A 26127-nucleotide genomic window follows, 5' to 3' on the forward strand; every position below is an offset into this window, starting at 1 on the left:
ATATATCTTCAGAAACATGAGGCAAACTCCGATTTGGACAAAATTTCTTCTTGGGGAAAAAACAGATCTGGAACATAATTCCCAACAAAATTACAAGCTACTACATTTTCAAGCATTCAACTTGAAATTTACTTTATTGACAGATCTGACTAGGACCATTTCTTGACCAACGCCTCGCTCTAAATGACTGATCCGTATCTACATCTACCCACTCAAGCTGTTGACGTCTAAATGTGCAATAAAACACCTCCTAAAAGTGAAAAGCTCGAGCTGGAATCAGATAGAGACTATCTATCGATTATCTTTACATAGGTGCTGACAACCTTTAATAGGAGGTGCAGCTCAGTGTGGGAGTTCATGTGACAGATCTGCTGTTGTTTTCAACTCTTAATGGGCCCTTTGGGTTATAAGGCAGTCACCTAGGAGACCAGAGGTCACTTCTGGTCAACTAAAGCAAACAAGCTTGGTGGTAGCCACAGACATCATTGTCAGTGGGCAGAGAAAAGGTGAGTGTAGGATGTGCCCTCTCCATCTGCACTCTACCATGGCAGCGCGTAGCCGGGTGTGTATGTGGCAGCCTTTAAGAGGAAAACAGAACAGATTGACAGAGAAGAGAGGGAAATGCACTTTTCAAATGTCACCTTGCCTCGCCACCCTTTATGCTGTGAGAAAGAATGGTGTGAAATTGAGAATCAAGGAAAGAAAAAGGAGCTTGGGCAGAGAACAAAAGTATGAATGTTCTCAGCTGCACATGACCACGGTGCATAATGATTATCTGGTATGCTAGGAGACGTAGCGGCTTCCTCAGAAGACTTTGTTTTTTTAAGTTTCAGACTCTCAGACAAACTCAGTTATTTCTATGCAAAAGTAACTGCAGAACAGGGGAGATCTGCACGCAAACAATGCAAAAGGCTTTGTACTGACAGGAGACTTAAATAACGAAATGATGGGATTTAAATGATGACAAACAGTTAAACTTTTCTGAATACAGTAAGTGTGATTAAATTAAAAAAATTTTATAATCTCCACATCATGAATAAACAATCTTAAATCTATAATAGAAATCTTGAAAAATTTAGTTTTTCTAAGCCATTTTCTCTGAACATGTTTAAAACACAAATCAGCTAAATGTGTTGCTTCAAAAATATCCATACCACAGGCAACTATTTCTATAATTTCTGACAGCCATTTCCTGAATTTAACAAACTTTTGCCAACCAAACATGTTTAAGGTTTCTACCAACATAATAAAAAAACTATTAATAAATTTCATGATGAACAAAATGAAGCATAGAGGTTTAATTTTTTCACTCTTTGCTATTTATCCTTGAGGGTATAAATAAAGAATTATGTCTGAACAAAATACTATATTAGAATAGAAATTTGCTAATTGCAATTTTTATAATTTCAAACCTGTTGTTTTTATGTTTAAACATTAAATAAACATTAAATAGATGCAGGTAAAAGCATCTAAATGTCACAACTGGATGCAGCTCCTATGCTGCTTTAATGGGCAGCTTAGTACTTTTGTTAAAGAAAAAAGAGCCAAAAACTAATAGCTTCTACCTTCAGATGGTTAAAATCAGTAAAAGGTGGATCAGCTAGAAAATATTTGTGCCTTGGTAAATGATCTTCTTCTCTAGATGTGTTTGTTTTTATATTCAGACTGCCCATCAGCTTTCTGGCAGCAGTTGTTAAGTGTGCGCTGTTGTAATTCTGTTATATCAAACCACCAGCTGCATTTTATAGCCAACATAAAAAAACAACTCTTGAGAAATAAGGCTTTTGATGATCAACTAAAATCAGAGTTACATGTGTTGTTTGCAGTTCATTCAGTTACCGAGACTCACCCAAAAAACTCTAATCTTGTTCTCGGTGAGAGACAGGAGGTTTTGTCACTCTGACTTTCTCTAAAATAATCTAATGTTTTCTTCTAAACAGGAAACAAGAAAAACTCTTAGAGGCTGTCAAAAAGACTTGAAACTTTGGTAGTTTTTAAAGTTTAAAGTGTATTCACATAACATGTTTTTGCTGCCTACCATGACTGAGCTCAAGCTACTTTGCAAAGACTTATGGGTAAAACATCATGGAAAGTATCAGGAAAATGTATACTTTTTTGGCCATAGAACCAATGCATTGAAGACTGTTTTAAGAAAAGACAACAAATAAATGTAACTTAATCTTTTGAATTTTTCGCTAAAATCCAAAAGATTACATGTAGTTCATCTCCTTTGCTCATGTTTCATTTCTAATAATTGCCTTGAGTGTTTAAATTCAATTTCTTTCCATTTCTAAGAAAAAAATATGTCTTCAAAGGATAACTGACATTGTGTCAAGTTGAGTCTGACCTTTAGGTGTAGCGTAATAGCTTTCAAACTCATAGTAAGGCGGTGAATGGCAGGTGAAGGCATCTAAATGTCACATCTGGATGAAGCTTCCATGCTGCAGCACATAACGTATTACTTAGGCAGCAGCTTCCACTTTGCAGTAAAGTACAAAATCTCAAACATGCTCGCGCCTACAGTTGATTTTTATCAGTTCTGTGCCGCATCATGTTGATTAGGACATCAAAACTTCAGTTTCTGAAATAGGTCGGCGCATATGAAAATATCCGTAAAGATGTTAACTGTATTTAAATATAAGCCACCCACAATTTGACAGAGCTAAAACTCAATATTAGCAACATCCATTATGAAAGCTGCTACCACAGGTGAAGCTACAATAAGTGACTGACAACTGCTATCACAAGCTGTCGAGACAACCACAAGACGCTCAGTAAACCCGTGCCTCTTCTTTCAGCGGGAACACCTGAAGTAGATCCTCGCAGACTGCTGCAAAGTATTCTGCTGATCCCAACTGAGAGCTGTGCACGGTGATGTGTGATCTATCCGCGCTGTGCCAGGGAGCAGGTTTGACATCTTCTCCCACTGCACTTCAAAAACACATCAATCAAGTCATTCAAAAAATGCCCGAGAACTTCTGCCTGTCATTGTGGGCTACTTTGCTGTGATTGATGGTCCGATGGTCGTCTCTCCCCCTCCGTCCCTGCGCGCTGCCCCGCCCTGCTGTTCGCGTCAGTTTGCACGCCGCACGAAAAATAAATGGTAATGTTTTGAAAAATGACTCACAATATCCTGCGGCAATTTAGATAAACTATTTAACCTTACTGAACGGAGGGAACAAAACAGAAACAGACAGCAAGCGGGAAGGAGAAAGGGAGAGGTGCCAGCATTGTTTCTATGTAAACATTTATGGCTTTGAGGCTCCGGAAAAATGTTTGTGTTTTTCTCTTAAAAAGCTTTGAATATCAGGAGGATATAAAAGGACGTGGTTGCTTTTGTGTGATTTAAGTATGCCAAAAAAGACGCAGCAACAGCTTTCAAAACATGCATTTATCTTTACTCTCAAGCCTCTCTCTGATTTTTATTTCGAGTCCAGAGACTAATGTCCTTAAAAATTGAAAGCCGTCTTTGTTCTGCTCTCGGTAAAGGGTGTTACTAACTGGTTTAAATTATAATCACCCTTAATGTCCACACCTACCACTGCTGCGAAGGTAGGGGCTAAAATAAACACTAAAATGAAGCAAAAGGTGCCATTCTATTAGTATTTTGATATTTAACCTTTCTTTTATGATGCATGAGTACTTCAAAAAAGCTGTAGGTCAGATTGAGCTTTGACAAATGTCACGTTTTAATCAGTGAAGAAAAAAAATCTTGTTTTAGGCAACAATTTTTTACATTCATACTAGTGTGACATTATTTGTATTCATGCCACTCCTTCTGTAGATTGCTTCCATGCATCACTACTCTTTACGTTTTATAACAAATTTATTAAACAGAACACGTCTGTAATCGGCTTCCTTGGTTGTTGTTAAGCCGAAGGTTACGAAAACACCAGTACAAATTTATGCACACGGCCTCACTAGGTAAAACTTGCTTTTCAATTGGCAGGATTTTTGAACAACTACAAAGACGTGCTTATAATCTGCAGGACTTGACTTGGCTTTAGAGAAACTAGAACCTTTTCTGAAGTTGGTAAAACAGCAAAAAAAAAAATTTCTCGGTCACGTAATGATCTTTAATATTCTGAACTCAGGGGTTGAAAGCTCATGACTTCTGTAACTGGAGACTGCAACCGCTGTTCTAAAGCCAGAGCTTGATTTTGTATCGACTCGTTTTGCTCGTGTGTTGTGTCGTCAACGTGAAGCTTGTGACTTTTAAAGATGCACTTTCTAAGCTAGCTTTCCTTTGGGGGAAAAAAAATGGCTGTTTATATCAAGGAAGTTCTTGGACAGTAAAAGTTAAATGAAAAATAATAATTAAGCTCCAATCTGACGGGGAAAGTAATTTGAAGAAATTCCTCCTCCTGAATCGTAAGTAAACACTTAATATCAAGACGGAGCAGACCACGCTTTGAGGCTTCTGTTCCCTCTCTCTACTCCCTCATTATGTATCTTTCACAAACTCCTTTCCACTTTCATCCTCCATCTGCCGCAAAACTCATTTCTCCATCCAAGTGTCTCCTGCTACCACAACTTTGCTGTTTTGCCCAGAATCAAAACAGATCCTCTGCTAACGTCTTTGTTTCACGTGGCGGTTCCCCCCTCCGGCCCCTTCCCCCCTTCCATTCCCTTACACAGAACTATCAAACATCTTCGAGAAGCGAGCAGTAAAAGATGATGAGAGGGATAGTGATCCTAATGGTGTGACATGAAGCATTGTCCCAACCCCCTTTGATAAATGAATTTCATCAAGCACCAGCTCAGTGGGTAGAGCATCCTAATTAGGCACGGCAAGAAAAACAAAGATGCAGGCAACTAATTGAGGTGAGGTCATAGAGATGAACATGCCTGTCAATGTGTGTGTGTGGGTGTGTGTGTGTGTGTGTCAAAAGGGAAAGCTCCACCTCATCAGTCTGTGGGATGCCTGTATTCGTGTGGGTTTACATGTGTGCCCGATGGGAGTTGACCCGATACGCTCTTGGGGGAGCCGGTAATAGCGGCCTTTCCTTTTGAGCGTCGGCTCTGCAGCTGGAGTCAGAATGTAAATGGATGACCTTGTTTCCCATGTGCAATAAGATTTGTCCCCTTCGCTGCAGTGCGGTAACTATTGCATTTCTGCTATTAAAATTCTAGTGGGGACCCGGCAAGAGGTTGATGTGAAAATTGAAAGAAAAAAAAAAAAAAGAAAACAAGGGCAATTCTTTCACTTCATACTCAAATTACATAAGCTGGCTAACACATTGATTTCATCTGGATATGAAATGAATCTGTGGCGGAACACGGGGAAAGTCTGCCGCACAGGCCAGTCTCTTAAATAAACATTATTGATATGTTTAGAAATAATCCAAGCGACCTCTGCGGCTTGGACTCCGATCATTGATGATACTGGCATGTTTACAATAACTCAATGACTGTGCATCTGTCCACCCAACAACATCCGTGTGTTCATAATTGATCCACAAATAAGGGGAAAAAATGCCTTTGGACAGCCATTTGTTTCCTGCCATGGAGGACATAGAAGAGACAGAAAGAGGTAGGAATAAAGTTTAAAGGGGGGGCAGGGAGATAATATGTTAAGAGGGTTTGCCATAAGTTTACTGTAGGGTAAGGCTGGATCCCATTTCAAAAGCTTACCCCTAATTAAGGTAATTTAGGTACCTAATTCAGATGGAGGCCAAAATGTTCAACTGAGAAATTAGATGAAGAGATTAAACCTTAGTTCTCTGATTCTTTATACAAGTGCATACAGATTTTAGGTATAAAAAGTTAAAAATCCTATAGTAAAATATATTTATGCTCCTAAACTGCTAAAGAACAAAAATATGATGACCAATGTCCCAGAGAGTAAGTTAAATCTGCTTTAATGTATTTAAAATATAATCTCAATTTTATTGAAAACTGACCATATAATATATAGTGAGAAAAGATGTGCTGCGTGATATACTGATTTTTATTAAATTAAACAATAAAGCAACCTGTTAGTGTACCAATCTTATTAATCCTTTAGACATATGTATGTCCTGCATTTAAATAAAACAACTAAAAAACAGTTTATATCTTTGGTCAATTAAAACTGATTTTCAACAATTGCAGCAAAAATGCAGATACTAAATTGCATGGTCAAGTGGAATCACTTAAATTCAAGTTGAATTAAGGTAAATTTAAAAGGAGTTAATTTTATTTATATATATACATGAGTCTATTTTTAAAAAATGATAAACAGGGAAATTGTCTTCCTTAAAGCCCCATGACCACACCATGATTTTGGAAGACAAAAGAAATCTAGAATAAAATGACATACTGGTGCTTGTACTCATCCATTAAAACTCAGCGAGGCACTGGGCCAGCTATCAATTAAAATCAGAAGAGTCCTTTTGACAATCTCACAAAAGGTGAGGCTTAAGGAAAGTTTGGACTCTGGTAACTTGTAGGCACCTTGTCATTTTTAAACAGACAAGGGTGTAGATTCATATCATGGGGAGATCTAATGGCCATTAAAGCTCAGCTGGGAAGCCTCATGCATCTTTAAGTGGGATAGATTAAAGGTTGGTCAGTTGGGATTTGAGAGTGCCAACCAAGACTGAAGCTCATTTTGTGACTTCATTAACTTTTAATTGACTAAAAGGTGGTGAAGTTACTGGGATGACTTAATACTGTGGTGCAGATATAGTATCTATAAAAAAAGTATTCACTATCTTTGATGTTTTACCTTTTATTGTTATAAAGCAATCAACAAAATAAAGCTTTTCATAACCTTTACTGTTTACAAAGAACTCGTTCATGTCAAAGTGAGAACTGATTTTTACAAAATAATTAAACATAACAGAAGTGATTGCATAAATTTGTGTAATATTATCAATGATAGGAGTCATTGATAACAAAAGTTTTGTTTTGCAAACAAAATCATTTTTACTTTGCTCTAATTTTACACTTTAAAGCAAAACCTCCACATATCGACTATGGTCTTGCTCCCAGACTACAAAACAATGTCTGTCATAATCTCTAATAATTTTATTTTTTTTAAATGCGCCTGAATTCTAGACAATTTCAGTTTATGTAGTCCAAAGAATGCCCCTCATAGTAAACTAGTTTGAGTCCAGGCAGGAATAAGCAAACGCTGTCATATCGAACCGTTTTGAACAGTACGCTGTACATTGTAGGACAGGAGACACTCGCCCAGCAGCCAGCTTGTCTGTATTTGTGACTGGCTGGCTGCCTTCTGAGTTGCAACATGTCTAAACACATAAACCAGCCAAGCTCTGCCTTTCTATATGCCAAAGTAAATTACCAGGCTTTGTTTGAAAGTGGGTGGAAGAGGGCAAGATTGGTTTGTCTCTATGCATGAGCATCCAAGATCTCTCACATCTTAAATCTCCCTCTAATCTTGTTATAATTGCCTGGTGAGCCACTCTTATATCCTCAAAGTTAATACTGCTTTTTTTTTTCCCCATTTGACCTAGCTTCTTCACAATCACCTCTACAACAATAGGAAACCTTACTGTTCTGGAACTGGACACACTTTCAGAGTCACAAGGTAAAATTAAATGCTATCTTTACCAGGAGCAGATGAGCTTGAGTGATCTTAGACAAAGAAAGGACACAATGAGGATAGAAGAATGTTACGTGGGAGGTAAAAAGCATTTAAATTTAATAGCAGCACAGACTCTCAATTTGGAAAAATATGATCTTTGCCATCAATTCTCAAAATTCAGAGTCATTTAGATCCAAACCAAACAGCAATTCAGTGCAGAACCAGATATAGCTTAGCTGAGGTTCAAATCAAAAATTTGAAACCTGAGCACAGCAGAGCACACTGCAACAACTCTAATCGTTTATAAATATCATGTTCAAAGTGAAATACTTAGTTAATAAAGAATGGGAACAATTCTTTTGGAGAGACAAATGAAAAACTTGAACGTGATTAATGTCTGTCGGGCAGAGCTCCACGACAGCAAACCATTTACTTCAGACAGATTAATCATATCAAAACTGAGAGTGGTAATCAAAGGAAATGCATCATGAAGTATTTTTTAGTCTTACAAGTTGAAGGTTTAGCTTGAGCTAATAAGCTTGATAACTCAGAAAGTTAATTGGAATCAAAACAGTCCAAACATGAAGCAGGTTTTAAAGTTACCTCCATGCTGTGTCATTTACTGAAGACCAAGCAATCATGTACAAGAGGACGGCAATGATATCAGAAAGTATATTTAATTTGAATCTAAAGTCATAATTGGCGCAATTTGTGTACACAAATTAAAAAAAAAAAACTCTTCGTTTTCCATCGCTACTTAAGGCAGCGAGTAGGTTCCATATTACTAAAAGAACTGAGCCAAACCTGCTAGGACAACTATACCAGAATCCTATTTTCAAATGAAGTTTGCAAAAATTTTTACAAATAAGAGACTCACTTCTCTATTCTTACCATCTACATTTAAAGTTGATTAAACATCAAATTAGGATAATAGGCATTTATATTTTATATGGTTAATGAAACTGAACCAATCCTTAAAGCAATCCCTTCAGACTTTCAAAATAAGACCTGAACACGCTGTAAAGAATGAAAGCCTTCTGAATCACACGCTTTCATGCACATGCATAACAACCTTCTCATTTGTACTCATACATACTCATGTATCCACACTAACACAGATGCCTTCATACTCAAAATACTCACACATATTTATTTTGTCTAGTATACATTTTCATAACCCAGGCACAAAAATCATTTGCAAAAACAGAAAAATTCTTCATCAGATTTGGCAATCAAAATTTTTTAATCGTAGACCAAATAAAGCTACCAAATATTTTTGGTCTTGGCATGTGTGTGTGTGTGTGCGTGTGTGTGTGTGTGTGTGTGTGTGTGTGTGTGTGTGTGTGTGCGTGCGTCTTTACATCTGTGTGTTTCTGTTGTGTTGTGTTTGCAAGGGTAAAACTGAATGAGAACGTTTGGGGACTGGCAGAAAGCACAGTAAGTCCAAGACGCCTGAGGAAGAGAGATAATTGGATGTGGAGATTCTTACAAGGTTCTTTTGTTGCTATGGTTGCAGACATCATGTAAACAGCAACTGATCTACTCTCCTCATAGAAATGACAAAGCATAGAACTATGAGAGATGGACATAAGTCAATCACACACACTGACAAGAGTGAAATAGACACAATTAAGTCACACGGATAAATGTGCATTTTAAAATTCACAATTATACACTTCTTCCGCATAGCCAGAGACTACGGGCTCAGGGGACTGTCTTGTTTTAGAGAGATTAGGAGACACATGGGTGGCACAGACTCCGTCTGGGCCTCAGGCATCAAAGCTAAATTCAGTCGTGTCACCTATGTAATGCCCAGGGGAGCACAATCAGAATTACATTCGCCACATTCAGTCTCCAAGTACAGCCTCAAGATGAAGGTCTTTTATGAAAATAGTGTAAAAATTGGAAAATAAAATTGATAATATTCTCTTTTTCCAGTCTTATCTAAATATGGCTCCCCCTGGGTGTATACAGACATTATCACAGGTAACGGTTTTAAATGATCACGGCGCCTCACTGCGGCAAGATTAGTTTCAATTTAGTCGTTGTACAACATCTGAGCTTCAGCTCTTATTTAGCAAAGATTTCAAACCTCAACCTGCTTATTGAGAGTTTTTAATTTTGTCCCTAAAACATGTTATAATCATGAATGTTAAGCTAATCAAGGCTGTTTTTGTGCTCAGATACAAGAGCTGAACTCACTGACAAATCTTAGATACTGTTCTTTTTAAAAGTGCACAGATACACACATTAAGGAGGAGCATTGCATACTGCATGGCGAAGAGATGCTGTCCTGTGTTTTGCATCAAGCAGGCGTACTTTTACACACGTATAAACGTATGCTACTCTAAATTCTGCCGTTTTATTTTGTTCCCCTTCCTGTACATTATGCACACATGTAGAGAAATAACGGCAAAGAGGATTTTCCATTGATATTAAAGTAGTAAACTTCTGCACTGACCCACAAAACGTTGCTTAATATTGCTAACAGGATATCAGTTTTTACTCTTTTTTTTTTCAACTTGATGTTTCCACCACTCTTATTATTTGAATACAGCGGTTGCAGATTGAAATTCAGTCAGTCAAACAGCATTATTGCTGACAAACACAAACTTATCCGACAAAAACTTTAACAGAATTTGACTGACCGCATCACAAAATCTCATTTGGGTTGTTTGAATCACATAAGCTACAACAGAAGTTTGTTGTTGGACTGATAGTTAAAAATCTTTCAACTTGCTTGGCATGAGGCCAAATAATTCCTGTTTTGAGTTTGTGCAGGAGTCAGTGGGATGTAGAAAATTTCTCTTGTAGCGGTGTTCAAATAAATGGACAATACACAATAAGCCTTCACATGTGGGTCAGGCTGAAGGTTTTTGCTTTAACCTTCACACTCTCACAGCTTCAGTGTTCTTGAAAGAAAGAGAGTGAGCTGGCAGCATAATGAATTTTTTTTAAATAGATGTTATTCATTTCTTTGTGGTACTACAACTTATTGCACTAAAATTGTGGTGATTTAGCTCAGTTTTTTTTTTTGTAGATGTAAGATTTTCTCCTACGAACATTATGACGTGAGCTTTGACTCTGCGTTTTACTCTGCCTCCAGTTAAGATGTTTGGTTTTTGGAAAAGCCCTTTGGAACTATTAAAAATATTTCCGAATGGCTGTGAGGCAATTCATGTTTACTGTGGTTTCACTGCTTGAATGTTAATGTTAATTATATTGTATTATAAAAACTGTTGTATGTCGGTGTGCGTCCCGAAGTACTCTCCAGAACTTCGCTGAGATGGATGGATGGACAGAGCACCAAGGGCAGCAAGAGACAACTTTCCTCAAACGCAGCTGAGGTCATTAAGAGGGACTGTGATCCACAACATTACTATAGAAACTGTGACCCCTGATGCTGACATGCCATAATGTCCAGACGGTGTCAATAAGACAGAATGACCCATTTCAGTAGTCATTACATGGAAACCATTGAGTCTGTGGATTTGAGGGCAAATGGAGAGACAGAGAGAGAGAGAAAGAGGGGAGGCTGAGGAGCAGACGGCATCAGGCATATTGTTAAAGTCTAATTACAGGCCAGTGTCCATTCAATCATGGAGCTCGTCATCTGGAAAATGTGTCTGCTCAAGAAGCCAAGGGCGAGTTGCTTTGAGTGATTCTGACCACATTCAGGGCTGCGAGCGTTAATTACTGAGAGTTATAACAATGCTGTGAAGTCTGAAAGGCATTTTAAAACGTTTACTCAAATACTCATCTTAATAACTTAACTGGCAGTACATATATTTAATAACAGTTTAGGATTAGAAGGTCAAGATTTGATTAACTAGCCTGCAGGGAATTATTTAAGCCCAAAATTCCTCTGGCAGGTTTAGATTTAAAGTAGCTGGTTAATTTGGCAAACTTGTTTCTTGTAATGAGAAAGAAAATAGATAGTTGTGAAATCATATTACAATGTGATATGGATTTTAGCCAGTTTTAGTAAGGAGAGTTATTTTCTAGGTTTGAATCCACTTTATGTAAAAACAGCACGTCCAAATTTATGTCCATGCAAATTGCTCGAGTTTTTGGGGATTTTACATTTCAAATAATCCATGTTGCTCTAAATTACTCAGGATCACCCCGAGTAATTTAAAACAGCCGTTTTATCAATGTACAACATTTAAAAGGAAGCAGCTCTGTGTAATTGTTGTGGGATAACTTGTGGCTAAAACAGAAGGCATGTGTCTGCTTACAGCTCTGCAATGGAACTGGGAATACCTAAATGTCCTCCACTTTTAGTGATTATGTGGAAGGTGAAAAAGAATCTGAGCCTCACCTGCAGAGCCATCTTGAAAACAGCGCAACCTCCAGGCCTGCAGTCCAGTGGGCACTACAGGACACCATGCAGCCCAAGCAGAAAGGTTCTTCTCCGATTAGGCCTGCTTGGCATTTAAAAAAAATTTCATCTGGAAAAAGGGAAAGAAAAACTCCAGGTTAGATTAAATGAAAATTGTGCTCTTTAACCACAATGATGTCCCTTTCATTTGGGGTAAAAGGGTGTTTGTGTTGTGGCCAACACCCAAGATGCAGTTTGCAAATGTTTGCTTCTTATTTCTTAGTTGTTAATGCAATTGAAATATTTTTACTATATAATTTTTATTTCTAGTCAGTCATATATATTCAGTTTTTTTAAATTTATTTTTATTTCAGCTCTTGACCTTTTCTGAATATTCGAAAGGTCCCTACAGCTCGCCACTGATTATTATACGTGTGTTCATGTGTAAGTATCCATCCACCTGTCCAGTTATCCAGCCATCACAAGAAAGAGCAGCACACTTTAACGGATGCCGCATGAATATTAAAGAATGTGATTTCTGATTGTATACCGTGAAGCAAACTGAAAAGCCAAAAAGACGGCAAAAGCTGGGTAATTGCAGGTTTTTACCATTTAACAGCAAATTGTAGCTATTGGTAGCATTTGGGGCTGTGCAGCATTTTAGTAAATTTCTAGAAAATTGTTTGAAAGCATGTGAATGTATAACACATAAATGGCAGGCAATTTATATTGTGGCATCTCTTGACAGTTGGTGGAATTGTTGAATAATGCATGATGGTGTTCATTTGTAGTTTATCTAATTGCTGTAGTCATTGTAAATGTCGATTAATATTCAGTACTTAGAAACACTACAGTATTATTGTTTACATTGAAAGTATTTCAAGAATTTAAGAGTGTAACTTCACTATTTATTCATATATTTTGCAACTTTCATTTTGGACAATTGCATGCTTCAGCTGCATGCTATGTACTTGCAAATTTCTGAATCGCATCAATCACAGCTCTCATCTTATGAGTAAAACTCAAAGAAGATTAAAAATAAAAATAGAAAAAACTTGTTAGGAAATAATCACATCTAAAAGGGCAGATCACATTTAGAGACTGAAACTTTGGTCCAGTCATTTTCACAAGGTAGTTTATACTTAATCAAATTAGACAGAAAAACTATCAATTGTCAAATCTCGTCTGCTTCTCACATGAATTTAGTCAGAGACTTTAACTAGGCCATTTTAACACATGGATTTGCTTTGATCTAAATCGGTAACCTTGCTTTTCCACAACAATCGAGCCTTGTGGCAAAAAAATATTTATAAACTTTTCTGAATATATATTGCTATTTTTTGTGAAATTAAAGAAAAACTATTTTTTATTTGTTTAAGAACAAATAAACTTAAAGGAATGCTGCCTTCAAATCGTTTCACCCTGACATGTAATTCACCCTCTTGCACTTACTGCTACAAAAATAGAGGAACACTGGTGATATAGCTCAAGAAAACCATTTGCAAACAGAGTATTAAACAGCTCAATTTTCCCCTCTTGCATGCTTTGCTGATTTTTCCCCCCTCCCCATTTTTCAAAAAATGAAATTTGGGCTAGAGTACTTCCTCATATAATACGAAACATGAAGGGGCCAGGGCTGTGCTGATATGGAGAATTAGGTTTGTACCACAGGTGTTTGAAGATGAGCTCAGGAAAGTGGGAGGGAAAAAAAAAAACTTTCAGTGTTAAAAGTTAAAAGTGACTAATAGCATTACATGGTTTTCACTGCAACAGGTAGTCAAAGGAAACATTGACAGACTATAAAAATCAAGCACACCTCCTGAGATGCATTGCTGTGAGCACGCTTTGTTCCTCATATTAGTAAAACTAGCAGTGCACTGCTAAACCCTGCCCAGGTGTAAAGGGTGATTTATAAGTAAATGTGCAAAACAAAGATAACAGGCAAAAATATCAAGGGCCAATGCCAATATTTTTGCTGCGTAATGCACTGTTTAAAATTTCAAATAGTTGTGTCTGAAAGGCCCAGGAGGCCTGGGTTCACAAATCATACCATCACATTGCATTATGGATATTTTCTTCGGCATTTCTTTAAGATATCAGTCGCCTTTCATTTTAACATTTAAAGTTGCTTATCGCGGCAATCGACGGATCACTTACTCTTCGAATGAGGCACGATGTGCCTTTGCAGTTCATTGCCTTGTACATTGTCTGTGACATCCTCCGTACCAAGTACAGAGAGCACAAAGAATATTATAGTTATGCAAATATTCCTTTGACTTGTCCTTTTAAATGCCCTCTAAGCTTCAACAGGTCATGAAACCTTAATTAAATAATAAATTGACATCAGCATGTGTTTGAAAGGTCACTTTCTTTAACTAAGCACTCAAAATATATTCTTTATTTTCAATTTGTGCATTATTATCTCAAATTAATCACTCGGTGTCTTGCGTGATATTCAATAATGCAACATGCGGGTTTTGTAGTATTCCCTGATGCTAAATCAAATTTCTCATTCATTACACACATCATGTTTTCGCTCTCAGGGGTAATTTATTACATTCTTTTACCGTTCAAGATCCTAAACATGCAATTTAATTCTGCTGTTAGAATCTTTTTCTTGTTTTTAACTGAGGTGATGCTCCACAAGCACAATCGCCATGGCTACATGCTGGCCTGGAAGACCCACTAAAAAAGGAGCCTCCTTGGATGAAGTGACATGATAGTATAATTGACAATTGATTTCACTTCGCATGCCCATAATTTAATTGTTTCAGGACGGTGATTTGCTTTAGTTCCGTCCCGTATAATGAGATGTACACAAAGAGCGATTAGCATCGCCTGCTGTACAACCACCACCGCTTACAATCTCAGAGTATATTTTCTAATTACTTAAATTTAGTAGGGATGAAACTTTTGATGCCTGTTAGTAATGCAACGTGTTCATTGGGATGTCCAGCATGCAATCTTTTTTAACAGATTTGTGCACACTACTGGATTATGAACATCACCTTGTTTTATGTGTTCCCCGCAGCGCAAAAATATCTTCAGTTGAGTGAATTATCCAATGTTTTTCACAAGTTTCCAGAGGAGGAAATGCTCAAAATCCAACAATATGACAACGACTTGGACAATATGACAACTGTCTTGTCTTTACTGAAAAATGGCCACAAATGTAGATCATCAAATCTTTTGCAAACAATCAAACAGCCAATCAAATAATTAAAGACTATAAAGCAGAAATAACCGTTTCAGAAAATATTTTAGCGAGGTACTGAAAACATTAAGACTCCCACAGCATATTTGAGCAAGCACCATTCTCCAGTCTTCCCAGTTCCTTTTCTCATGCAGCACAGTTTCTTTTTAACCTGTCCATGCTGACTTCAGCGCCTGTCTGCATTTGTCTTTCCCTAGCCGTGCAAAGCTCTGTGAAGAGAAATAAACTTTAATTGGTCATGCTTTCCTGTTGTGTAGAGGAAGAGAGTGTAAGCCTCTCAATTTTGAAGAACAAGGATTGTCCTGTTTGATTCTGGAACAAACAAAGTCTCGGCCCTTGGATTTCTTTCTAACTTATTATGTTTATCAAAGGAACGAATAAACATATTAACACTGGTCTTTTTACACTTCATTACTAATAAGGCAAGCAAGAGGATTTTCTGATTATTATAAATGAACAGAATTTGCTGGCTGTACCACTCATAACTGCTACCTCAAGATCCACTGATGTTATTCATGTAGCACCTCTCAATTTGCATGTCACATGTATATAAATCATTTGCATGCCCACAAGACGTAGTTCATTTTTTATTCCATTTGTTGCAATTACAATTTAGACATTTGTGTCAACAAACTTCCAGTTAACAAGACATTTCCCTGTCTCGTTTTATTCTCATCCCACATCAACAGTCAACAATCACAAGAACTAAATGAAATCACCAACAAACAATTTGCTGGGTTTAATGAGTTGGGACAGATGCATGCGCCACACGAGCCAGACCTGGGACAGTCCTGCCTGAAAAAGCAATTACACTGAGTGAATACGACCTTATTCCCACACATTGCTCTGTCTGGATGAAGAGCTTTAATCAACTAAACCTCGAATATGAAGCAAAGCAAAGCTGGATTTCAGCACTTACAGCAACCATTTCTAAAATCACCAACTCCACTCTTTGGTCTGATAACTGTATAAAAATCTAGCTGCTGCTTAGAGTGTAATTCTTGTGCATTACTGTACAAGAATGGCCTTTTATAATGTCAACTTGTTGTTTTGGAGTAATGTTAGGAAAAAAAAAACTTTTTCCTTAAACGTTTAAGAACGCCTTAAACAAGAAATGTGAAAATGGGTATTAATATATACTATGCAAGCTATTTTACATGGAGGTGTTCTAATGCACATTATTGGATCAGTGTTTGTTGATAAAACAACAAGCAACACCCTTAATGAGCTTGTGGTAAAAATGATGATAGTGTTTGGTCAAATCGTCAAACAGTTGACAAATAATAACCAAAAAAAAAAAAAAACTGGCAGAAATAGCAAATCTGAAGAGGAAAAAGCACAAAATGAGGAAAGGCAGGAAAAAGAGCTTGTAAGGATGAAGGATAAAGTGTGAAATAGGAGAGGAGAACAGCTCATCATGGATTGATTCTCACACTCTTCGTAGGCTTGTCCCTCCTGTCTTCTTCCAGATGAATAGTAATTGCCCCACCGCCTTTAATCATGTGTTGAATTGGTGAAGAAAAAAAAGAAAAGGAAAAAAGGAAAACGCTTCTTCAGCGATTGAGAATCAATTGCTCAAAGAGTCAACCTATTGCTACTTCGCTTTACCCCGCCCCCCACTCCCACCCCCCCATCAAACAAACAAACGCTCTTAGAGGCCCAAAGCACACCCACCTTCTCTAAGGCTCTCCGTGACAGAAACATGCACAAAGTAGCGTGAGCACCCGTGTCAGAACAAATGACAGAAGCACTAATTACAGTGATGGCTAGGTGAAAGAGAAGACAAAATCTGAGGCAGAGAGGCGAGGACAGGAGAAAAATGGAGGTGCTGAACGGTGATCGCAGACTCTCATCTTGCCCTGTGTGTCAGATGTGGCAGCAGACTGAGAGGGGGGATAATTGTTTCGTCAGGGGCGTGATTGCCATCACATTCCTTCCTCTCTGTGAACAAAGCACATGCACCTTTTACCACCTGCCACTCATTTAACTTGGTTACATTGCGAGAAGCTACATCCCAAACTTTTCCCTTCTCATCAATACACAAAAGACAGGAAGAATGAAAAAAAAAAAGTGAGCCCCAACCACACGAGAATTCACTTTAGCAATGGTTTACATTCAGTGTATAAAAAGACAAACTTTTCCTCTTTCCTGTCATTTACTGACATTCATTTACACTAAAACTATTCTGTGTTACATCAGCTATTACAACTAGAGGTGTGCCGATCGATCATAATCGGCCGATTTCCGTGAAAAAGTGTATGATCGGTGATCGCCGATCACGGTCTCTTGTTGCCCATCACACAAACCGATCACCTGCATCTCATTTCTCAGCCTGCCTGTGCAGCTGGCCTCCTCTTTCCTTCACACTGTGCAAACGCGCAGCAACAAATCCTAAGCGATGTGGAACTATAACGCACTGAGTGAATGGGGAAGTTTGCGTGTTGCGGCGGAAAATTGAAGCACGTGGGGGGAAGCAGGTCAAAATGCATCAACATGACGAATCTAATATGGCATAAAAACAATGTCATACTTGACGGAGTTTGGCTACATCGAGGCTCACTGCAGTAAAAAAGACATATGGAGGATCAGATAGCAGGTAAAGCAGCGCACAGCTACAAACACTCACCCGGATTAGCATGACGGTCAGAAAGCTAAACAAATAACCCACAAAATCATTTAAAAAGAAAATATCTGTTTCTACCCACTTTCCATCAACTTTTCCTAACGAGATCCTTCAAAATGTGCAGAGAAAAACAACTTGGAGGAAGTGTGGTTTATGTCCAAACCTCTTCTTTGAACATAAATGACAGTTCATGTTCATTTGGACACCTGGGATCCAGTACATTTCTCTATTGCAGCCATTACAACTGTGATTGTGAATGAATCAACACTGAAATGGTTTGCACCACTTTTGGGTCTACAGCCAGTTTTGAATAACATTTTTGAGGAAGGAGATTACTAATTAGGTATGAATTACTCATAGTTACTCTCAAAAGTCCCTAATATATTTTTTAAGGAATTAAACAAAATGTTTTTTTAAAAAACCATCATTCTGGACTGTTCATGTGTTAAATTAGCCTGGGAGGGCAATAAAGGAGTTGATCTGAATTCCAAAACAATTGGAACATGTCGCTCTAGATCAGTGGTTCTTAACCTGGGTTTGACTGAACCCGAGGGGTTCGATGAGTCGGTCTCAGGGGTTCGGCGGAGCCTCTGCCGCGGAGGTAAAGACACACTTGTGTAAAGTCGTGATGACGCACCCCGCTTTGCCATCACTTGCTGCAGAAGATCACGTTACATTGCTTAGCCAATCAGAGCTGCGGAGGAGCTCTGATTGAAGGAGTACCACTCTCAGCATGGATTTGAACTTGTGTCTTTAATTACTTCAGCAAAGCTCACAGTTTTTTACCAAATTCTGTAGCTTTCGGTGTACTTCTAAATCTGCTCCTTAGTCACATCTTTTCGGGGTTGCTACTGCCTCTAGTGGCGTGGGGGTGGTAACACAACTAATAAAATTACATTACTAAATCAGAATACCGCAAAGTCTATTATTTATTATAAATGTTTCATTCTCTTAAGCATGTAGAGCTAAATTAAATGATCTAAACAAGACCTTAAAGTGGTTCCAGTTTCTCTCGATGGCCAACCTGTTTAAACTGTGGCAAATTTTAAATACCTTGGGTCGTTCCTGGACAGTCAGCTCAACTTTGCTGAAAACACTGACTATATTTTGAAGAACTGTTCTCAGAGACTCTACCTTTTAAGAAGACTTAGTGATCACGGGGTGACCCAAGTAGACTCTAGTTTGATCACCCCTATGTCTTGAATTTGGGGCGGGGGGGAAATCATATATTATTTGTCACTACAGAAGGATTCTGTGAATGCGCATATATCAATTCTCATGCAACAGTGCTGTCGACGTGACTGGAAAGTTCATCACCAGTGGTTCTTAACCTGGGTTCGATCGAACCCAGGTGATTTTTTTTGGGGGGGCGGGGGGGGGGAAACCATATATTATTTATCACTACAGAAGGGTTCAGTGAATGCGCATTTGAAACTGGTGGGTTCGGTACCTCAAAAAAGGTTAAGAACCACTGGTCTAGACAAACTAGATGGAGGCATCTAATGAAAGAACATTCACTTCAGCCATTGGAGATTTGGCAAAGTGACCTGTGGACAACTCTCATCCATGCTGGATGAGTTTTTCTGGTTGTACAGCTTTAATACTCTCAGCTTTAATAGGTACAATATACTTCATGGCCCCTGATTGATTGTGCAGCTTGTGTCCTTAATGTGAATCTTTCCAGTGCAATTTAAACAAAAAGTAGCATAAAGTCAATGTTCAACCCTCCCATTCCTTGGCCTTTAAAGGTCACTTTCAGAGTGATGGGAGATTGTTTTCATTCCCGTAGTGTGCCAACACCATAAAGTATTTTGTTTTTTTCCAAGTGCTTTCACTTTAACTTTCACAAGTTATTTTCTGCTTGTATCATTTTGTTGTAAATCTGTAACAGCTGGGGAGGTGGGGGGTATGTCTTTGAACGGAACCATGCTGCTTTGGTGAGGCATCTGAAAAGTGGTTTTTACCTTAAAAGTGTCCCAATGTAAAACATATTTGTTCAAAGACTGTGTGTCAGTTTAGGAGGCAGTGATGAGTAGCTTGGTCTTCTCTGAACAGAGATCAATCTGTTGCATTATGGGGATATTAAAATCTTTCAAGATCTTCACCCATTTTATGCACCTGTTAGTTTTTAATTTCCCCTCTAATTGCAGACCAACTCAGTTTCATCCCCTTATCGTTGGAGGTTGAGTGTTAAAATGATGGAATTGAAGGGAGATGGCTTTACAGCTGGGTCTTGGTGGTGGTTAATGTGGCAGGTCAGTCAATTCATTTAAACCACATTAGTCTCCGTTGTCGATTTGGGGTGTCAGCACCTCTGCCAGGCTCTCGCCATTCAACTACCTGTGGTGCAGAAGGGATCTAACGCAGGAAACAAAGGTTCCAGTTTGACCAAATAGAGACTGATGGACAAGGTGCGACACCTGAGGCCCGGCCACTTAACAGGCTCTAATGGTTGCACCAGATTACCTGTCCAAGGCAACCCATTGCCATCCCAAATCACCAAGCTTAAATTGATAGCACCAGGATTGCCACAGGAAAACAGATCACTTCAACCCGCAGATCTGATGACCTCCCTGCTGCATTAGAAATGCCATTTTCACACCTGGGCGTTTCAAATTGCATTTGGGCATGCTTAATATTCCACTTCTGTGATATCTGGGAGCTCTGCGTGTGGGTGCTACGTGTGGCATTATTCAGTATTAAGAACGGAATATTAGAATATGTCACTCATCTCAAGTTTATTTTGCCACAAGGAATGACAGCAGGTCATAAATCTCAAGACAGCAAATCATTAATTTATCGCATCTCAGACATAAAATAAGAGTGTGATCTCTGAGCTCTGCAGATAGTTAGAAACATGGCAAAAGCAGCAACAAGTAAGATTAAGAAGGAAAGATTACATTTTGTTACATTACAACTATGACTTGAATGTGTTATTGGGAGAAAATAATTAAGTAAAGGGAAAACTAGGTACGGTTTCATACATTTTTGAAAAAGATTTGTATTGTGTGGTTTGCATTGTGTCTAACTCTAATCCCACTAGATAAAATTATATTAAACTTTCACCCTAACCATACCACTGCCACTGTGAAAAACTGTGGAAGTCAAGCCAAGAACATACAGTCAAGACCTCAGAGCCGTCAGTCTGAGGAGGTGCAGCCGTCAGTCTGCACCTCCTCAACACTTGGATAAGTGTTGACTCTAGAAGGCTCAGCACACATGTCTGCCAGACTTTTCAAATTCTTATTTATCACTTTCCCTTAACTTCACCATTATGCACTACATTACAGTGGTCTATCTAATATAAACCTAATAAAAGACATTGAGGTTTTGGGTTGTAAGATGACAACATCTGTAAAGGTTAAACAGCTTTTAACACTTTTTCAGGGCACTGAGTGCAATATTAAACAGGAAGTTAAATACATTTGCTTCACTAATAAATAATGTTCTGAGTTATTAATATAGTGATATTGTGTGTCAACTGAGAAATGTGCTGTAAAAAATTCTGAGCCGTACGGTATTGCTTAGTTTCCCCAGTAAGGATAGAACATCCAAAAACTCTCTTTTTCTTTCCTTCTTCCAACAGAGCACAGACCTGTAATATTTTATGAGAAATGCTTTGGGCATCCATAAGAGGAGGAGAAATTACTATGGCCAGTGACATTTAATGAACAGAAATCATTCTTTCAAAAGAACTTGAACCGTAATGGCCAGGCTACAGAAAGTTCTGGACTTTTTTTTTTCTTTAATGACTTATTTGACAGCTAACATCTACCAAAGTCTGATTTGCCTCACCACCTCAGGGCTGAAACTGAGGAAATCCAGAGGTGCTCAACAGCATGTCAAAACACCCAGTTAGGAAATAGCTAATTTAGCATGAAAGGTTACCTCAGACCGCTTCAATTCAGGGTAGGAATTATTATAGGACTAAATTGTTGTCTCAGTATGGATCAGTCAAACTTCACATTCATTTCTTACTCCCCCATCATTGTTTTATAAGAAGTTTAAAAATGAGCCAGGCAGATGCTGACAAAACAGCAACAGGTGTTACCTGCACAGCACTTTATTTGGTAATAACTGCAAATATTTGTCCTGTGAAGTTATTCTATCTTATAAAAGTCAACAGACTAGCAAGCAAAAACTAATTTAGGGGTCACATTTTTAGCCACCACATGAAAAACAACTAAAAATCCCAAACACATGAAACCCAATGCATTGCTGAGCTGAACAACAGGGTGCTAGTTTGCATGTCAGTGTTTGCTAGGGAGAGAGCCTTAATTACACTTCACGCAGTTTGCAGCATGGAGCCTAATAAACTGGAGTGTCAATCTCAAACTCATTTATGGGCGATATGCCGTATCTCTGATTACGTTAATCAATGATACTGAGCCTCAGTGGAAACACGGTAGTGTGATGGATTCTCCTCCCAACATGATGAAGTTAAAATTATTTGTTATGGAGGTAAATCTGATCAGAGGGCGAGCGTGATTAGCACTCTGCTTAGTCTATAACAAGTTGCAGTTGAGCAAGGTACATATGGAGGCGTTAAATATTAGCCGATCAACTTTTCAGGGTTTTGTTTGTATTTTAGATACAAAAAATCTTTTAAAGAAAAAAAAACATGTATGAAGAAACATTTTCCAACAAAAACACTGCAATATGATGAATGTCACTTTTAAATTAGGTGACATAATTGTGTACAAGTACATATCAATAAATTAAGACCATTGGGTCTTTGAAAGGTTTAGTCCATCAAACACAGAGTGAAATATTTCAAGCATCTCATTTCACACTCTCCCAGTTCCTATTTTGGATGAAGTGGGATGAAAATAAACAAAATAAAAATCTCAAAGAAGGTGAAGTAGGTACAAATGAGAAAAAGAGCTTTTACACGTAAACAGGACAATTTGTCTGACTTTTAGTAGTAGCGTATAAAATCATTTTAAAAACATGTATACACAAAAGGGAAAGTCAAATTAATTTGAATAAGTTATCTCTGAGATCCTTGTAAAGACAGAAACACAGAAAGACTCAGCATCAGCAGTTCTCTTCTGATGGATTTATGCCTCCTGCATAGAGACAATAAGCCTCTATGCAGGTGAGAGTTGGTGAATTTTGATCACCACTCTATTATCCTACACATCACTGTCAATCATCCCCTTCCTTTTCTCTCCATTTTCCAGCCATTATCTTTTTCCTTCGATTCCCTGAATCCATTATTCATTCGGTTCAGGAGTAACAGTCTTGATTCTTAAATCCCACATTTTCTACAGTATCTTCACCTGAGATGGATGACAGATTGGCATGTTTTTTTTTCTTCTTAACAGTCAAAGGATTTCAGGTAACCACACTGCTATAAGGCATATATTCATTTGTCTTGTAGTCATGCATCTCCTATACTTGGCTGACACATGGCCACATCTGCGTCTCAAAGAGGAAGTGCAACTTAACAGACTGTAGGTGTGGGAGTGCTGCTGCCCACACACACAGCCTGGTTTCAGGTTCAAGACGGTGCCAGTTAAACATCAGCTGGTGGAGCCCTCACTGCAACCTTAGCAGCCTGCTATAAACCAGGCCAGATGGCAGCATCCAGCAGGGAGCACATGGCACCTCATGACAGGGCCCTCCAAACGTCAGCGTTTTCTCTGAATTATGGGAAACATTGAGAACTCTCTTCTAAAATTAACGCAGCTCTTAATGATATCAAGTGTCTTTGGAAGCTGTGGCCGCTGCTGCTGCTGCTGCTGCTGCTGCTGGCATTCGGAGACGTCATTGTCGCGTATTTTTGCCATCTCTATTGCATTCTGGGGGCTTTATCAGTGACATGCAGGCCTCATCTGTGCTGCTGTGAGGGCACAGTGTGATCCTATCAAAGGGCATGTTAACTGCTGCGTTAAGCCTTAATGAAGAATAGATTATGACATTACTATGCAAAGCACATACCGCCCCAACGCCGAGGGGAAACCCGTAAAAGCCCGATAAGGGCTTTTTCTGCTGATCTCACACAAACAGTGTCAGTCCTCAGGGGGTTGTTTGGGCCTGGCTCAATGTTTACAATGCCATTGATCACACTCAGACATGTTTGATTTGCTGACTGGGTATCACAAACACTTACAAGCACATAAGCAGGTGATCATGCACATACAGTATACACTAACACACTTGAGTGTACAAGCATATTCCACTGGTGTAAAGCAACCCTTCTTGACCTCAGAGCTGTCAGTCTGCACCTCCTCAACACTTGGATAAGCAGAGTTAAGGTCAAAAGCTACAGTTTGTACTTTAATTAACCCTTCAAGTCTCCTTGACTTGTGTTTTTCTCTCCAAACCTGTCAATGGTGGACTCATTTCCTTGAACTTTACCTTCATTTATTAAAACCCAATGCCATCATACCATCCTGAAACGTTCTTACATTAGCCCTCTTGAAATTGTTAGCAATTAGGTGAATAGGGCACAAATCATATATGAACACTTGAAAACCTAAAATCTTCAAAGCATGAAATACAAACAAATCATCTTTTTTTAAAGATTTTCAATTCAAATAAAATAATTTTTCAAACAAGCAAATGTCTTTATAGATCAAGCCAATTGAACCACTGAGCACCAGTCCAGATCTCTCTCTCTCTTTAGCCCAAGTAAGATTATTTCTTTATGAACTCCATCCAACTCCCAATTCAGATCTGGAGCAGAAATCGCAAAGCCTAGCCGAATTAAGGTTTTTGTCACAAGAAGTAATTTCAACTTCGATACATTTTAGGCAGACTCAGATTACAACAGAGCCCCTTTAATGCCAGAGTTTTTCTTCAGCATTCTCAATCTCCTCCCAGAGAGTGACAGCTCAAATTCACCATGTGAGGCCTAAAACAATGTATAATGTCTTGTTTGCACAAAACACACAGTTTGATCACTTTACTGGCAATTTTCTACAAAACTCACTGCACTTTTTTAAAAATGTTCTACTACACACGAGAACAATTGCTGATGTCCTTGTCAAAATTCTTAAAAATTAGAACTATCCTTTGAACATAAAGCTATTCAAACATATAGCAAACTTGGTCCTTGTGTGTTATTTGCTTTGTTGGCAACGAAGACCAGACAAAACTCAATCCAATAGAAATGATAGCCATTTCCTTTTCACAAAGTCCATCATCTTGCCAGCTCCCCGTGTTTTTTCTGCTTTAAAACACACAGTGCTTTTTCAAAGGGGTTTCAATTTGACTGGTTGAGTTCATAAACACAGCCACACGTTCTATCAGTGATCAAGGACACACATCAAAAGCTGTCCATCACTCACTAATGATAGGACATTAGTCAGAAGGCATGCCATCTTGGTGAGAGATAAAACAGAGATGGAGAGATAGTCTAAGACAGCGAGTGTGTAAAGGGGGCAGGATATATGAGATGGTGTCGACTGTCGTCCCTTTCATCATCTCTTCCATAAAGTCTGGCCGGTCATGAAATGAGGACATTAAAATCCTACAGCAAATACAACCATCAACCTGTACAGCCAGCTGCCAGACAGGTAACATGACTATGAAGGTGGCTGCAGTTCTGACTGGTCCTGAAGGAAGGAAACTTCTTAAAACTGGGTTAGTTTAGGAGGCAGCAGATTACTGGCTTTTAAAGGTTGGTCAAGGTTAGTATAAGATTCTCAATCAATCAATATCCCAGATTTAGAGTAAACATATGTGATGTGGTTGTATACCAATTTCTCAAGATAACCCAAATGTACGATCAGTAGTGACAAAGAAATCTCATAAAGATTTCTGAAATTTCTCTGTCAGAAAACCCCAAAACATGTGTTTTGCTGAAAGCAGCTATTGACCTCAGTTATAGAAGAAATAAGGAACAAACCAAAAATAAAGAATATATATCGGGTAATAAAAAAGAGCTGTAGCAATCCAGCTTTTTCCTAGTCAATGTTAATTTCCATCTTTTGTCTTTTTTTAGCTCTTACAATTTTAAGAAATTGTAAGATTACTCATATTTATTCATCAAAATATATCTCGAGATCTTCTTAGAACTGTATTTAAATTATACATTTTAAATTGGGCCAAACTGAGGATTTAAACTGAATTTAATGAACAGAACACACAATCGAATCCTTCAGTATCTCATTAATTAGGGCTGATAAAGTGAAATAGATTTGGCATAGTTAAATCTTTGGCTAACTGAGTGCTGCATTTCTAACTAAAAGAAGACACGGTCTTCATAGAAATTTCAATCCCAAAATTGTGATTTCTCATATTGCGTCAATGAGCCCAACAATGAGCCCAAATATAATTAATATTTGTAGGGGGGGGGGGGGGTTTCTTAAAATAAGTATTTTAATGTCTGTGGCAAGAAGGATTTTCAGACAATATAAACCCACAGATGCCTATCAATGCCCCTGCCATAGCTCTCCACACACACCCATTACAACCTGCTACTCTTCCTG

The 26127-nt window shown here is 38.3% G+C and overlaps 1 long non-coding RNA gene across 1 annotated transcript in view; it reads right to left on the reverse strand.

The window, feature by feature from the left end:
* The window catches only part of LOC108165881 (uncharacterized), a 74092-nt gene that overhangs the window by 8493 nt on the left and 39472 nt on the right, over positions 1-26127 (reverse strand). Inside the window, exon 3 of the long non-coding RNA XR_001776215.2 lies at positions 11853-11982. This is a non-coding gene — a long non-coding RNA (uncharacterized LOC108165881). The remainder of the gene's footprint in view (positions 1-11852; positions 11983-26127) is intronic.

Source organism: Poecilia reticulata, chromosome 23, assembly GCF_904066995.2.
Source record: "Poecilia reticulata chromosome 23, P_reticulata-male-v2, whole genome shotgun sequence".
In the NCBI taxonomy this organism is placed as follows: Eukaryota; Metazoa; Chordata; class Actinopteri; order Cyprinodontiformes; family Poeciliidae; genus Poecilia; species Poecilia reticulata.